The 16,085-nt window shown below is 42.8% G+C and overlaps 1 protein-coding gene across 1 annotated transcript in view; it reads right to left on the bottom strand.

Moving 5' to 3' along the window:
• LOC138249191 (THO complex subunit 1-like) overlaps positions 1–13,740 on the bottom strand; it is a 41,109-nt gene extending 27,369 nt beyond the window's left edge. The window contains exon 1 of the mRNA XM_069203182.1: positions 13,452–13,740. The gene's annotated coding sequence lies outside the window, so the exon portion shown is untranslated. The remainder of the gene's footprint in view (positions 1–13,451) is intronic.
• Positions 13,741–16,085: the final 2,345 nt, after the last annotated feature.

Raw genomic sequence — 16,085 nt, 5'->3', positions numbered from 1 at the left:
GTGGACAGAACAACTTTGTCCCCATTTACTTTTTTTTTTTTTTAAAAGCTTCCCTGGTCTCTGGTGGGCTTTCTGCCCCCCTGAGTGGCAGATGGGCCTTACAAAAATTGGCTGATCTGCCCCCCAAGGGGGGCAGAAATGGACAACAGTAATGACCCTTGCCCATGGCGCTGCCCCCCAAACAAAACACACATACACACACACCAGTCCCCACACACCAATCCCTGGTGCCTAAGAGGTTTCTCCCCCCGTCCACCCCCAGGGCAGATGGGTCTAATAGAAAATGGCCTAAAATAAATGTGCCCCCTAGGGGAGCGACCCTTGCCTAACGGGTCGCAACCCATCTGTAAAAAAATCAAAAAAATCCTTGGTGCCTACTGGTTTCTGCCCCCTTGAGGGCAGATTGGTCTAATTAAAATAGGCCAATTTGCCCCCAGTGGGGCAGAAATATCCTAAAATAACTTGACCCTTGCCTAAGGGGTCGCTTCCCTTGCGTGAAACTGACTAAAATCAATCCCTGTTGTCTAGTGGTTTCTGCCCCCCCGGGGGCAGATTTCTCTTCTGCTGAACTTCCAGCACAATGGGAGGTGACCTCTGATGAGGTCAGCGTGTGATTGCGCGCTGAAGTCATCAGGTGTCACTGGGGGAGGCAGAAGGGGGAAGGGGAAGTGATTCCCCTTCCATCCCTGATGGAGGTGTGGGTGGGAGGCCCAGAGGGGGAGCACAAGCTCTCCCCTCATGGGCCGGGTAGAGGCCGAGCTGGTCTCGTCCTCAGCACACAGCAACCGTGGCCGAGGACGAGACCAGCTCGCCCGAGGCACCTAGGGGGTTAAAGGAGGAAAAGTTAAAAGGAAGGAGTACTTGGTCCAAGCCCCACTGATAAGAAACACACAAAGGGAAAGAGGAAGACAACATCAAATAGCATGCCGCAAGCAATAGAAAACAAGGAAAACAAAGTGACAAGCATATCAACAAATGGAAAGTAAGCCCCTTTTAAGAATTTGTTTAAGTACAAAAGACTTTGCAAGCACTGTGCAGGTGAAACCTAAAAAAGGCCAAGGTTATTGGTCACTTTCCAGTCATCCTTGTAAAAACCATAACTGAATTCCGAAGACCATTGGGAATATTGCCTATATCAGTATATTGTCTGTATATTATATAGTAGCGATACCAGTTTCAAACTCATACCATTGATACATATATTTCCTGTGAGGGCAGAACCACCCCAGTATTGAGAAATTTAAACAACATCTTATTTACAGAGATACAAAATGGCACAATCTGTGCTAGCAAACACAATATGCAAGAAAGTAATCATTACTTACATTCTAAGTTATTTTCAATTAGCAATTTCTCTACTCTCTAGTCTGACAAGCTTGCTGCCTACCTCACTTACCACATTTGTTGCACACACACTACTCTCAAATAGGTGTCTTGCCGTGGATCTTACTATACAATAGAATATGTGAGTTTTCTGAGTTTTACTGAAGACTGTTATATATTCAGTTTTGCAGAATTCAATAAGCAGGGAATTCCAGAACTGTGTGCCTTGGGTGAAGAAAGTGCTTTGCCTCCCTTAGATCAACGTGTAGTGAAGGGCAATTAGGTGTTTGTGAGTTAGTATTCTGAGGTTCTGGCTTGAGGTATACATTTTGACTATATTAACCAGATACTCCAGTGTAAGCTCGTGCAGACATTTCAATTTAAATAGTCGGAGACAAGCGGCGTCTGCGTGCAGACAGAGGAATCTGATTAAAGCAACATTAAATGAAGGTATGGCGTCTGTGTTAAGCCAAGAAGCAAGACCAATTAGATGGTTATTTGCCTAATATTTTGAAATTCACAAAAACGATCAGACGTTTTCTGATAATTACTAGGAAACACTTATGAAAATCAATGTCTAAAATCTTGAATAATAGGTGCTACCGGCATAAAGAACTTTTCAGTCCTGAAGATAACCCGTTAATGATTTGTGTCTTTACATAGGGTCGAAACGTTGACTATATTAAATGTGGATTAAATATACAAGGTGACTTCAAGACACCTGGAATAGAGGGGTCTTCTTGAAGTTCACTGTTTTCTTATGCTTTTTACCACATTCAGTATATATTGTATATAACACTCTGGCACTTTAATTATCACACTAATCACTTTCACTGCACTGTTTTTTTAAGAGCACCTATTTTGAAATGTTTAAGCTTTTTATAAATGTAACAAAAAAATCTGGATAAAAGAAACAAATAAGAAATAGGAACTAATCTAATGATATTATACCTGGATATAAGAAGTTTTTTTGTAAATTTAAAAGTGCCGTGGAAGTTTAGGCATATACTTCCCCGAGTGACCAAGTTATTATTCATTATTTAAACCACCCCGGTCTAAGGGTTATTTGGGTTTGCCTCATTTTATGAGACATTTAAATGTTAGGCTGCGGACATATGGTCCTTTAGTGAGTTATACAGCCACGTTCGGGGCACTCTGGAGTCTACCGATCAAATAAGCTGGGAGAGCTGAGAGTTTACAGTAGTTCAAGAGGAAACTGATGGCAGTCCCAACCACAAAAACTCTTTGCTTCCTTGAAAGCAAAAGAGTGAATGTTGTAATTTGCATAGTTGATGGACCTGGCTACTCACAAAGTCTCTCTTCTGGGCATTAAGAAATTAATCTTTAGTAAGAGGGAACCTGGGTTTTAACTTTGGGTGATGCAGGAAAATATTGGCCAAAGAGTTCAGGAGTAATATGAGAATTTAGCTACATTTGCCTTTTTACCAAATACATATAAGCTTAGTTTTTGAACTATTCAGTTGTAGGCTGTATGCAGTTATCCAGAACTGTAATTCACACAAGATATTTGTAGGCTCTCTGCGGTGGTGGAATCATTGGAAAATGTATATTAAACCTGAATATCAGTCTCACAAGATTGTACTGCAACTACTGGATCTAAAATATTAAATAGCACAGTCATACAGATATACAAGGACGTGGGTGGACAGAGTGCAACCTTGGGTGACTCCATGGGTCAGACGTTTCTGATCTGCATGGGCCATGAGGGATCCAACTAATGTGGATACTCTCTCAAGTTGGATGTCATAATTCACTGAATTGAAGTCCGCTGTCAGACCCAGCAAAACATGACATTACTAATCTATACAACCCAATGCATAGCTCTCAAAAGTTTATATTTGTCAGTGAGGACTTTCAGAGAGAATAGATACGAGCCACATCACGAGGCACATCCTTAACAGGTGACAATGTTTTACTCACCATATCCTTGCCATATGTAAGCACTTCCTCGAACATCATAAGAGAATACCAAACTTTTCACACACATTAGCCCAAAAATGCACCTGTGAGTGTTAATAGTCTTGGATGAAAGTCTGCCTTTGACAAGAAACAAAACCCTGTGTGTGAATGTTTTGGAAGTTGAAAGTCCCGAGTGTTACCTGGCTCAAACTGTGACAATAAGAGTCACGGCGCTTACTTTACTAATGGACCCAAAACTTTTAATCTGGCCCACCCATTTGGAATTTGACTGACATGTTAGCTAGAAAGACTGGCCCAAGGCTAACTCATAGGAGGTGGCATTTGATAGCGACTGAGAACTCAGTTAGCAGACAATAACAATTAATAATTGTCCAGCCAGCGCAATGAGTTAAACAAAGTTATTTAATCACAACATGCAGCTGAACACTACACACGATAGGCAGAGGAAACAAATTCACATGATTATCTGGATAAAATGAGTAGCTAGCCAACCCCCAACTTTAGGGTTCTATTGAATCTGGTACAGACTGCACAGCCACAGATAGGCATAACCCGCACTCGCTTGAAACTGTCAGGGGAAAGGAATTTTTCCTCTAATTTTCCTCGGGCCCAAATCCCAAGCCCCTTCCCCTAAATGAATGAAGGGCCTTCCTAGTTCCCTGTAATCTTGTCTGGTGTATGAAGTGCAACTGTTGAATACGATTACAATTCTCTTTGGCACCAAGCCAGCACAAGTTATTCTGTTTCTTTGGATGACCCTGTTTTTTTTTTGCTCTGCCCAGTCCTGTCACGTGAGTTTTTTTTTTTAATGCACAATTCATTCTCACACTCACTCCAGGGAGCATTTAGGAGGATGTTTCAGCCAGCTCATGAAAGCACAGAACTGGAGAGTAAATTCTCTTGCTCTGGGGCACAGGGCAGGACCACGAGGTTCACAAGCCCTCACCTTGGGGTATGGCAATGAAGCTCTTTCCTTGGGATACAATGGGTCAATGTCAAATTTGTCTAGCACGGTTCAGCTCGGTCCTCCTGTTCTAGGTACTATTTCCTTTATGCAGTACTGCTGTTCAGCAGTCAGTGTGCTCCTTCCTTCAAGGTGTCTCAAGGCAACATCTCCTGGTAGGGTGCAGAAATTCCAGGTTCCTGTTTCTTAGCCTGACAAAGAGGAGTTGGCAGTCAGCAACCTCAACCCCGAGGCTTTAATGTCTTTCTCTGTCTTGACTACTGTGTGGCGTCTTGCACGGCATAGTGAAAAAATCATGGCAAAATGGTTTGGAATTTCTGCCTCATTCTTAGAACAAGTTTGCAGACGGAGACTGTGCATCCCACAGATCTAGGAATAATTTAGGAAGTTCCTGACTTTTTGTGTATTTCTTCCAGTCAAGCTGCAGTCTTTGTTCTCTAGTGCCAGCAGGAATAAGGGGAGGGTGGGAAACTGCCTGTAAAAGAGACTGTTAGAAGTTGGCAGTGGGTCGCATCCTGTCCAAGTAGGGACCAACGCTCTAGTCATGGTAAGGGAGTCACACAGCTAAAATAACCCCTGCTCACCCCCTTGGTAATTTGGCTCAAACAGTCAGGCTTATTTCAGAGACAATGTGTAAAGTATTGGTACATACACACAATACCACAGTGAAAAAACTACAAATGTATTCCACGCCAGTTTAGGAAAATAGCAATTATCTCAATAAGACTAGACCAAAATGACAAAAATCCAACATACAAAAGCAAAGATACAATTTTTCAGAGTAAATCTTAGTATAGCGCTTAGAAACACAATAGTTCCAACTAGGACTATCATGGCATCTTGACGGAGTTGTTCCCAACAGTCCAACGCCACTTGCAAGGGAGTGCGGGCCAGTCACAGAGTCACACGGACCCCAGGTACAGTACCTTGGGAACCGATGAGGAAACAAAGACATTGCATAGAGTTGGGGAGGTAAGGCATTGCCAGAACCGGGGTGGCGTTGGTTCCTTACTGCTACCAGGGATGTGAGGCATAGGTTCCTGACGGTTGCAGGAAAGGTGATGAAGTGTTGGTGGCGAGGCGTCGGTTCCCTATGACCCGGCAGGGTTGATGAATCCAGCAGGTCAAGATGCGAGGTGTCAACTTTGCGATCACATCACAGGTCCACAGGTGCAGCACTTGTTACGAAGTTGCTCTGGAGGCGATGTGCTTGGTTTCTTCTTGGTTGCACCAGAATTCACTCCCAAGAGTTCAGGAACTGGATTTGGCACCACTTGGCAAGTCAGGACTCTCAGCAAGAGAGCCCGGGTGCTGGTAGATTAAGTCTTTGATGTCCCTGAAACTTCTTAACAGGAGGCGATCTCAGTCCAAGCCCTTGTTGAACCTTTGAAAGTAGGATGTAGAGAGCAAAGTCCAGTCCTTTCACTCCCAGGACAGAAGCAGCAAGTCATCACAGCAAAGCAACAGGCAGAATGTCAGTCCCTTCTACAGCATTCAGCTCCTCTTCCTGGCAGAATGTCCTCAGTCCAGAAGGATTCTAAGTTTGTGGTGTTAGAGTTCCAGTACTTATGCCCACTTCTATCTTTGAAGTAGGCAAACTTCAGAGAGAAGTCTTTGTAGTGCACAAGACCCTGCCTTTCTCTTCCCTGGCCCAAGACACATGCCAGGGGTTGGAGACTGTTTTGTATGAGGACAGGCACAGCCCTATTCAGGTGCAAGTGTGAGCTCCTTCCACCACCATAGCTCAGGAAGACACATCAGCTTGGTGATGGGCCATCAGGATAATTAGGGCACGCCTCGGCTCCCTTTGTGTGGCTATCTAGAGTGAATACACAAACAGCCCAACTGTCAGCCTGACCCAGACGTGTATTCAGCAGACAAGCAGAGGCACAGAATGGTTAAGAAAGAAAATGCCCACTTTCTGAAAGTGGCATTTTCAAACTTACAATTAAAAAAACAACTTCACCCAAAGATGTAGATTTACATTGTGAGTTCAGAGACCTAAACTCCATATCTCTATCTGTTCCCAGTGGGAAATTACACTTAAGATATTTTGAGGCAATTCCCATGTTACCTAATGGGAGAGATAGGCCTTGCAAAAGTGAAAAACGACATTACCAGTATTTCACTGTCAGGATATGTAAAACACATCATTACATGTACTAACGTTTAAACACCCTGTACCTTACTCATGGGGCTACCTTGGGCCTACCTTTGGGGGTAACTTACCAGTGATAAAAGGGAAGGTTTGGGCCTGGCATGTGGGTGCACTTGCCAGGATGAAATGGCAGTTTAAAACTGCACACGCAGACACTGCAATGGCAGGCCTGAGACTTGTTTGCAGGGCTACTCATGTGGATAGCACATCTTAGGGGAAGAATGGAGCAGGATGGGGGCAAGGAATATTCCTATAACTCAATGGGGCCCCTCTCTCCTCAAGGAACCTTGCAAATCACATTGCTGCCCAATAAGCTCTCTCTAACCTCAGTCGTGTGTACAATTTGCACACAAGAGATCCACAATGGATTCTTCAGCTGCCACAGTCAAGCACATCACATGTACTCTATGCTCATCGCACCACACATAGAAGTCTAAACATAAATTCAACTTCTATACCTCACATGGATTGAAGAAAAGACCTGGTTGTAGAGGACTTCCTGACAATTTAAAACAGGATACCCCAGTAGGCAGCTCTCCTTGTGCACACTAACAGTGGTAAAGCACTGTATTGGTTTGCTGTACTGGTATTGCTGAACATAGCAGTAGAAACACATTTCCCTCCCTTAAACAGAGCAGGCACACTGTAAGCACAGGTAGATGTTAATAGGTGTATTGCTCTTAGTGACAAAGTTGTGGAACACATCCTTCATAGGCTTTAGATTGCAGGTAATGACAGGAAAGGACTCACTAAGGTACATACACCACATTTGGCCACTACCACTTTCACACTACAGAGACACTGGCACATATGTTATGGTCATTAAATGCCAGTTGCCTGCAGATGTTGGTTTGAGATTCTATCAATGCAGGTCTTGCTTCTTTTACCTCCTTCTTCTTCTAGAGAAAGGTGATGAGGGTGACCTTTCAGACGTTTAACCACTGTTCTCCAGAATCACTGAAAGGAAGGGGAAGAGACACCAAGAAAGGCACAAAGAACTTTGTGTAAGGCAACAGAGGCAATGCAGCAGTACCAACGAGAGGAAAAATCAAACAAATGCAGAAAAACCTCTCCATAATTTACAATTATTAACAATACTAATTAAAACAAACAAATCACTAACATAAGAATTTTAACTAGAAATCAGAAGACTAGACAAAAAACCTAATCCAAGAATTCAAACTAATACACAGAGAGCAGAAACAAGAAAATAAGGAGCAGTGGGCAAGAATGAGACAAAGACTTGCCCTTTTTTATTTTGAGATACAGAGAGGTTCCTTTTCTAGCCTGTATATAGAACACCATTGCTAACACTACTTCCAATGGTCCAGGTATTTGCAACACCCAGAAAAACAATGCTTCCTGTTACTGAGAATCAAGTTTTGCTGAGAACTCCATGATGCTTAAGTGTCTCATATGCCTGCAAACCATCATATCAAAATCAATCTATTATTATATATATAAACCAATCAAAATGGTTCCAAAGTTTTTAGTGCAGAAACCTCACACGATTCTTGTATGTAATACACAGTCTTAGCATGATGCGACCAGGAGTACATATTTAACCAAGGGTTCATCTAGAGATAGTCCACTTTGTCTTTGAGCTGTCAGATGTATATGTGTGCAAAGCATCCAATAAGGCTTTGACGGCAATCCATAAATACATTTTCTTTTTTAACCTTCAGCGTGGGCTTCTCATAATGTGTGGTCGACACATTTCAGACTATTGTTACTTTTTCTATGATAGAAAAAGGAAAACACCTTTAATAATTGTTTTTGTGTAGGGAGGTAGCCCTTCCTTCACAAAACAATCCTGCTCGTAATACAGGCACCCTTGCAACAATCCAGCAAGGGTGCCTGCATTGGCGCTAGGCAGATTCAAGTATACCAGCACAAGGAGGGAGCAGAAGTGTGCCATATCTTGGTCGATATGCCAGAATTCTGCTCTCTCCATTTCATACGATGCAGCACAGCAATTTTGTTTGCTGTCCTGGGTAGGGTGAAACTTCAGTAAATCTGCCCCATGATTTCCAGTCAGATGATGTCTCATGCAACATTGAGAACCAATTAGTGGCACCTGAATAGCACTGTAGGTAGTCAGAAACATGAGAGAATTGAATGATATTGCAGTCTCTGGCCTGGGCTTGTCTCAGGTCTGCACACAGAACAAATGTTAGAAGTGGGCAAAATTGGCACAGCCATACAAAATAAACACAGCTATAGGGCAAACAACCTTGGGACACTGGAAGATGATTTTAAAATGTGTCCAGGAACAGAGGGTGAATCAGTGACTACTATAGTGTTCCAGCAACAATCAATACCACACACATAAAATGTGGTATTCATACAAAATGGATAACTAACGTTCTCATGTAAATCCCTGGTGACTACTACCAGCAGTGTGGGCACCTTAAGTGTGAATTAAGGGTTAAAACACATCTAGGAAATACACTATATTGAAGTACATGTGCACCATAACCCCTAATCCTGAGATAGCAGCTAATACAAGCTAAAATGAGTTTTACAACTGGTTCTAAGCATTACACTACATTGACCTCCATGGGCACCACAGCCCAGCTCAGAGTTCCTACCTGATATCGTGATAGCTGATATGTTTATAGTGAATAAAAATTCATAGAGTCTCAGCAGCATGGCACAGTGAGACCTATATGCTCACTCGAAACTTAGCCCAGCTAATGCATTTTTTAAAAGATGAACTGACCACGAAATAAGTCAAGAAACAGCGCAAGATATCTGTTTATGGTTGCCATGAAAAACAGTTAGTTAACCAATAGAAAGCAAGTCTACTGAAAGGGAACACAACTGAAAGGGAACACAACTGAAAAGGTCTCCAATCTTGCCATTTGTGAATATTTCTGATTTGTCTTCACCCAAGCAAATGTTTTCTGTTTTTTTAAATTACGCTTGATACTAATATGCAGACGTTTTCTCTGCAGTTTACTTTTTGCAAACCTTTTTTCTGCATAATATACATAATATGTGTGTATTGGATTTATAAAGCACAAACCTGGCTACAAAGCAATGGAGCTCCACATAGAAGAACGTTTTACAAGATTTATAGTACAAATAGTTGCTTGGGGGGTAGAGGCGTGAGGGAACCATGCATGAACTTTGTTCACAACCTGCAGGGACAGAGGAAGTGGAAGCAAATAGGAGGAATGACTCTGGCTATGAAGTGATGGGTTGTTGCTTCAAAGGATAAGTTCCAAACCCTTTCTGGAACTGGCGACGGGAACTGCTATGCCAGTTTTGGACTGGGATTGTGGTCCAGACAGTGGGTGTATCGCATTGCAGGAGAAGGCTTGGCATCTGGTTGTTTCCTTCTTGCTCATTTCTAGTCTGGAGGCGCTGGTGCTGCATGTTGTCTGGTTCCTCCAGCGGTGTGGTTGGTTTTCCTCTGACAGCCTTGTAGATGATTCAGGCGACCTTGAATGTGATGCTTTCTTGCAGTAAAGGAGAAAATAGTTTCTTGAGTATTGGAGTAGTTCTGTCCCATTTAGGAAGGCCATTTATAAGAGAGACTACTTCATGAAGAACCACTTGAGTGGTGTCAGTTGGGTCTATGGGATTCCAGAACAGCATTGCTGAAACTGACAAGAGACAGGCCCAGTGCACATGTGGATGTCTATATATTATATTCTGCAGGGAAAGGTTTCACCTTCCAGGGCAAGTCAGTTGGTACCAAGTGGTCTTTCTTTTGAGTGCAATTCGGGTCGTAAATTGATATAATAATGTATGCACAAGTGCAAATGTGCAACATTTGTAAAAGTTGTAAAGTTTTCATTATAATTTTGCAAAGATTGCAGAAAAACAACTTTGCACAATCATACACTCCTAAAAAGCCCCACAACGACCTCTGCACTACTTGCCAGAAGTGTAACTGTAACAGAATTCCAGAAATTCCAGAATATTATCAGTGGTTTGGCAAACTTGATCAACTAGTCTTTGTAAGAAGTCCATGTTCTTATGGTTGTGTTTATGGTAGCTTTGCTGAGTGGCTATGACTTACCGCAATATTGTTTCCATTGTTTAAGGTCACCATTCTTTCGTTCCATAAAAGTGGTTAAAAGTTGGGTACAACAGTGTTCTTTGAATGATGATGTAAGAACTGTCATTGCAATAGTCCTGTTCTTGTAAGAAACACAATAAGTGGAAGTAGGTACTTTGTAGCTAGAATCTGTAGTGGTATGAAGTTTGGTCAGTGGGATAAGGTCTGACTCCAAGGGGAAAGGTTTCAGCTTGCATAGAATAGAAGTCTGAATGGAGATCCTACCCTGAAAGCCCCCTTATTTCTTAATTCTGGAGATATAAATGGACAGAAGGAATCAGGTAGTGCATTAGCGAGACACAATATGTGGTTTGGGGTTACCCATCATTGTTACTGAACTAAATCCTAAGTCTGTGGGGTCAGTGAAGAGAAGGAATATGGAACTGTAATGAAAGAAGAGAAAACAATCGACCTTCCATCTCGGGAGCAAAGGAATCAGACAGCCACTCACTCAAAGAGAACACTGGATCCAAAAAGTGTCCTCAAAGAAGAATGTGAGGTGTTAGCAGCTCTGAAGAGAATGAAAAGCACTGAATGTGCTGCCAAAAGGGGTATGTACATTGGGAACTTTCAAAGAATTGTGGCTTGGTGAAAGTTCATCATGGGTTACACGAAAGCAGGACATCCCAACTCAATAGGGTCCCCAACCTCAACCAATAGTGCAACAAAGAAGAGACACCATCAAGGCAGAGTACAGTTTACTGTAATGCGGTTTGCATCTGAGTGGGGGAGAGGCTAAGTGATCCTTCCTAATAAATGGGACACTCCCCTTACATTTCCTAAATGTTGGGAGTATGTCTTTTAGTCCCTCACCTACAATGTGCCTTCTTGGCTAGTTGCATTTGGTGCTTGCAAGTTTGATTATGCAAAACAGCAGACAGGATCAGTGAAGATGAGCCCAAATCTCCCCCTCTATCTGCTCTCACCCACCATTACGGACTACCCTTTCCCATTCACATCTAATTCATATTATTTTAATTTACGACCAGGAAACTGGAGTAAATGCATGGATTGGTTTTATTGCGAGCACAAGACTAATCCCTACAACCAACAATAACCACTCGACTAACCACTAACCCTCCTCTACTCTGAACTAAGGCTTTCAACACACTGCCAAAAGGGCAGCTAATGGAGAATGTTATGCCACCTCTACCCCCAGCATTGGTTCAGCCCACCTCCTTGCAAGGGCCATTTCAGTAGTCTGCTTTAGAATGTATGTCGCAGCCAGTGGCCCCAGGGCCCAAATACCAGAGCTAGGCTTAACTCTAAATCTTGCCCCAGAAAGACACTCCCTGACAGATAATATGGCTGTATCACAAATGAGCACTCACGGGCCCGGGAAATATCTTGATTACATTAGAATAGAGAGGGGAGGCTTTAGAATGGCTTCGGAAATCCTGCTTAGCATTATCATCAACTGAATTTAGAAATATCACGTCCCTCAAATATCTCAGAACACTATGCATCACATTATAGGGAAGGCAAAAGACTCAGTAAAGGCAGAGCGGGATAAGTGTACATGAGCCATAAGGGTGAAAAGAAGGCCTTGGATGGCCGGAAATGCTGGACTGGATCATAGATCTATTCCCACTTTCATACTCTAATGGCAGGGGCGGGGCGTTGGGGCAGGTAGGGGGTTGGCTCATTCCTTTTTTCTTTCTTCTTGCAATCTAATAGACAAAGGCAGACACAAGCCCACTTAAGTACACAACCAGTTCAGGCCTTTTCGGTCCAATTGTCTCACTGCCGGCCTGTGGTTGTAGATAGGCGTACGTGTTCATTATTTTTTTGGAAAATAAACCAGAATTGACATATGAATGTTGGTTCCATGCAGGACAGGAGTAGCGACTGGGGAAGTCCCCACTCCCCGGTTAGCTAGCATGTCCACTCAGGGGTCTAACACAGGACCCTGAAGCTCCTGCAGAGCAGGGGACCCCAGCTCTTCAAAAAGCCCCATTCAGCCCAAGGTCTGTGAGATATGGGAGACTCAGGGGGCCCATTCACATTCTGCAGAGGGCGAGCCCATAATGGTTTGTGAGGTCACCATGTCAACCACAGCTGTTTCCCAGTTTGGTCACCAGTCCACACCAGGGCCGGTGAAGATGTTTGAAGGAGAAACAGACAGACCACCCACAGTACTGGCCCAAGACCAAAGAACAACATTACTAATCGCTGTCTGTTAGAAACAGTCTAAGACCCTGATGGGGTACTATTACCTGGAAGAGATGGTTATCTCACTGTAGTGCATCAATCATTCATCCTTTCTAAAGCGCGGCTAGTCACCCGTAGGGTGCATGTTGGATTTGGACTTAAAAACCTTTCCAAATACTTCTCTGCATAATGTATCTGGTCACAAGTTAACCTCCTCAGTTTGTAGGATCTCATCCCGTACCCTACCTCCGAAGCTTTTTTACAATCACATCACAATGCATTAACATTGCACGAGCAATCTACCTCTCTTTTTACTCGTGAACTTTATTCTCGTCTTTGACCACGTACAGCGCTTCGCTGACTTTTGCATAGGTTGGCGCTATAGAAACACCATATAGATAAATACTGGCCTTTTGCCCTAAAATGTAACTGTGAGCATAAGGCAAACTGGGAAACAGAACTTTACTTAGGATGACAAAACCTTACACTTACTCGACGAAAATGCTGTCTTCCTCAAACTGTGTGCGATGATTTAAGTCAGATGCTTCAGTCCTTACGTCGCTCTTTTACACAACTCATCCAGGAAATGATGCCACAACGTTTTAGAATGCTGTTTTAAATATATCGCAGCAGCTTGATGCTTAACCTGGATAAAGTTTGTGCAAATAAATGTTAACGTGTTACAATTAGTCCTTCGGCTAATTAAAAACACGCCACATAGTAGCAGGCACCTACCGCTAGATTGTAAATCGACGAAATCCCTGTTCTGAATAATACTGACGGCAACATCTAACCCCATGCCTCGTTTCACCGTTTTAACCTAAAGGTGACCAGTCGCTACTTACCTCTGTTAAATTATTTCGTTTTTTTTGGGAACAGCAGCAACTTGGAAGGACCCCTGTCGCAGGAGATCGGAGGATAAAATTCACAATCTCTAATTAGCTGCATTCTGTACGTTGCTAGGAGGTGACTACAACAAAGAAATAAAAAAAAAAACAACTCTGTTAAAAATTAAAAAAGGCCATGACTTTTTCTCGTGGTAAGCAGGTTGCTGTGACCGATCAGCTGTGCAGATAACTTTGCTGAGAGGAGTTTCTCGCTATGCTGCCCTTGCTGAGGCGTTTCCTGCAAAGAATGGTACTTTCGCAATGTAACAGTGCTGTTAGTGGCGAACACATTTCCTCTTAAGTGTCTTTGCCACGAAATGGCAGTCTCGAAGTGTAATAATGCTGTTGACAATCTTGCAATGCAAGACTGCTGTACATGGCTGATGAGCTTCCTATAAAGTGCCCTTACTAAAGAATGGCAGTCTCACAATGAAATAGTGCTGTTAGTGGCTAGTGCATTTCTGGTAAAGTGCCTTTACCAGGGAATGGCAGTCTCACAAAGTAAGAGTGCTATTAGTGTCTGATGCTTTTCCAGTAAAGTGCCTTTACCAAGGAATATCAGTCTCACAATAGAACATTACTTTTAGTGGCTGATGCGCTTTCTGTAAAGTGCATATACCAAGGAATTTCAGTCTCACAAAGTAAGAGTGCTGTTAGTGCCTGATGCGTTTGATGCAAAGTGCCTTTACCAAAGTAACGGCAGTCTCACAATGTACGAGTGCGGTTAGTGGCCGATGCATTTCCAGTAAAGTGCCTTAACCAAGAAATGGCAGTCTCAGACTGTAATAGTGCTTTTAGTGGCTGATGCGTTTGAAGTAAAGTGCCTTTATCAAGGAATGTCAGTCTCACAATTAAACTGCTTTTAGTGACTGATACATTTGATTTAAAGTGCTTACCATGGAATGTCAGTCTCACAATGTAAGAGTGTTGTTAGGGGCTGAAGCGTTTCCTGTATAGCTCCTTTATCAAGGAATGGCAGTCTCGCAATGGTACAGTGCTGTTAGTGTAGTACCATTGATACAAGAGAGTTCTAACCCGTCCAGACGGGGTTGTTCTCTAAGCTACATATTTTTACTCAATATAAATGACTATTGTTTATGCCTTCTTATGTAATGTCTAATTCTTACATAAAGCACTTTAATACTTTGGGGTAATGTCAGCGCTATATAAAACTGCATAAATAAAAAATATAAATATGACATGAGCAGCAGGAAAGGGATATTAATAGTACCTTCAAGGGTGCTGTGAAACATCAGTCTTTTCTAAAGCAACTGTTCATTTGTTTCGTGAGCAACCACTCTTGTGCAATGACGCTCAGTCCAGCAGTCCAGTGTCCAGAGTAGGCCTGTTTGTTTTTATCCCACCAGGCTTTAGTTCTGGCTATTCTGAAGTGAGAGACACTTGCTTTTTTAGGTCGAGCTTGTAAGCGCCTTGAGGTGATGTAATCTATCTGTGAGCTTTTAACCACGCCCACCGCACGCCCATCACTATCACTAGTTCATGGGCTTGCCTTTCAAAAATTCTTTATCATCATTGGTAAATGCTTTATGTTTGTCCCTACTTGGGGCAGTTTTGATACGGCCTTGGCCATCGACCCTCTTACATGGATAATTGCACATTTGCAGATACATTTGACTGCAAGTGAACTTCTTTTTCCTTTTGTGTCTCTCCTTCACATTCATGCTAATGGCAGCCGTGGCGCTTTGAAACTGTTTTACTTTTCATTTTCAATTTACGTGGCAAGAAAACTGCAGTTAGGTATTTACAACGCTAACAGCTCTAACTCCAGCAAACGCGAGACCCATTGCATTGCAAATGCTTGTTATAATGGTGCCTGGCTGCTGAAAACCCAACACATCTAAGGGCTTCTTCTATAGTGTGAAGCCCGCACGATTGTTAAAATGTTTTCCAAAATGTTGTCGGTTGTTAAGGAGATGAAGCCTATTTTGTTTTTTCATGTATTCAGTTTCTGTACAGTGGGAAATAACCAGTTGGACTTCAGTAGCGGTTAGAACAGTGATAGTGCCTGATGGTTTGAAGTCGTATCACGTCTGTTTTTTTGTAAATGCACAACATTGGACGGATGGTGGTCCAACAAAATTCCAAGGGTTAAAAATGTTGCTCCATGCCCCCTTTGAAGCCCAATGACATGGCATGGTTGACCAAATGTCCCAGCCTCAGCCACTCCCCTGCCTCTTATTCCCTGCTGAGGGTGTTGGAGAAAAATGGTCTGAAGTCTAAATTAGAATCCTGCTTACTTTCTGTTCCTGTTGCTGCCTTCCTGATACCACACACCAGAAATAGAAAATTCAGTGCCAGTTGGTACCATTTGGGAATCACTGGGTAGCAGACACAACCTTTGGTGACCTCAAATCTATGTTCATACAAATGGGCCCAAACAAGCTGGATCACCATACTTTCAAACGGACAGCACTAACAGCTCTTCGTAGGTTCCCAGCGGGGGGGGGCAACCCTGGCCAGGCTTAGACTGGGATATCTGGTAATAGCGAATGCCAGAAAGCTGGTCTAAAATATAGACTGGCTTCTTAAAAATGGTACTACTACTGTAGGAGCAGGAGCACAAGAGTCTCT

The sequence above is a fragment of the Pleurodeles waltl genome, chromosome 8 (genome assembly GCF_031143425.1).
Source record: "Pleurodeles waltl isolate 20211129_DDA chromosome 8, aPleWal1.hap1.20221129, whole genome shotgun sequence".
NCBI lineage: Eukaryota > Metazoa > Chordata > Amphibia > Caudata > Salamandridae > Pleurodeles > Pleurodeles waltl.
Note: the sequence above shows the minus strand (reverse complement) of the source record. Positions and strands in the feature narration are given on the sequence as shown.